General features: G+C 52.1%; 1 pseudogene; it reads right to left on the reverse strand.

Annotated features, from left to right (window-relative positions):
* Window positions 1–307: 307 nt before the first annotated feature.
* LOC136158148 (phosphatidylethanolamine-binding protein 1 pseudogene) lies at window positions 308–1,142 on the reverse strand (annotated as a pseudogene).
* Window positions 1,143–1,344: the final 202 nt, after the last annotated feature.

The following is a 1,344-nucleotide window of genomic DNA, read 5'->3' on the forward strand; positions in this document are numbered from 1 at the left end:
GCTTTCACACACAATTCTGTGCTCAGGCTCACAAAGGTGGAGGCAATCAATCTCTTTTTTTGTTTTCAACCTCCCTTAAAGATTTTTTAGTGGCTCAGACGGTAAAGCATCTGCCTACAGTGCAGGAGACCCGGGTTCGACCCCTGGGTGGGGAAGATTCCCCTGGAGAAGGAAATGGCAACCCACTCCAGTATTCATGCCTAGAAAATCCCATGGACCGGGGAGCCTGGGGGCTACAGTCCATGGGGTCACAAAGAGTCGGACACGACTGAGCGACTTCACTTCAAAGATTCTTTGAAGCTCTAATACTGCAGACCTGGTCTTTTTACCAGAATTTTTTTTCTTCTTTTAAGTCTGGGTTGTTGTTCTTGTATTAATATTTTGATAAACCCCATCACAGTACCAAAGAATCCCCCCACCAAAACGGAGTTCAAATTTGATCAAAACATACACTCCCTAAAATTATACAAGACAGGCAAAAGGAAAGAAAAGTCACCCTAAATCTAAATCTGACCGCTCAGGGCTTGGGCAGGGAGATGAGGGGAAATCTACATGCATCACTAAACTGAAACACTGTTTGGGAACTCTGGGACAGTGTCCAACTCCTCTACATCCCAGACAGCTGCTCCTAGAGTTTGGGCACATAATCATCTCCTTCAGCCTGGTAACACGTGCCGGCCACTAGGGTTCAAAGTTCATACTTTTTGCGGAAAGAGGCCACCTTGAATTTGCCACGGTGGTCTCCAGATCAGTTGCTGAGAATGGGATCGTCACCATGCTCGTAAACCAGCCAGACGCAGCGGTGCAGGCCTGTGCCCTTGGGACGCCTAGAGCCCACATAATCGGAGGGCACTGTGACTGCTGATGTCCTTGCCCTTCATGTTGACCACCAGGAAATGGTGCCATTCCCTGTATTTGGGGTCCTTCCTGTTGGGAGCACCGGATCTGTCAAGACCAAGGTGTATAATTTACCTGTATCAAGGTCATCCCATGTAATGCTAGTAGGCCGGGTCTTAACCTGGGTGGGTGTCAGCACTTGGCACAGTTCGTCGACCTCCGCCCTGCCACAGAGGGTGCTGCGGCGTCTCATCGACTTCCTGCAGGCTCAAAGGCCCGGACCACTTGCTGAGGTCCAGTGGCATCGCGAAGCCCAGCGGGTTAGACAGCAGGGAAAGCGGCTTGTGGATTCGCGCAGGGTAGGAGCACGGATTCACAGCAGTCTACAAACTGCGGAGGAGGAGTGCATGCACCAGAGCCACCACCCCAGCCCATCTCGCTCCTCCAGTCGCCGGCGGGGAGGGGCCCCACTCTGCTCTCTGATTGGCCCAGCCCGGTAGTGCCTCT

Source organism: Muntiacus reevesi, chromosome 2 (genome assembly GCF_963930625.1).
Source record: "Muntiacus reevesi chromosome 2, mMunRee1.1, whole genome shotgun sequence".
In the NCBI taxonomy this organism is placed as follows: Eukaryota; Metazoa; Chordata; class Mammalia; order Artiodactyla; family Cervidae; genus Muntiacus; species Muntiacus reevesi.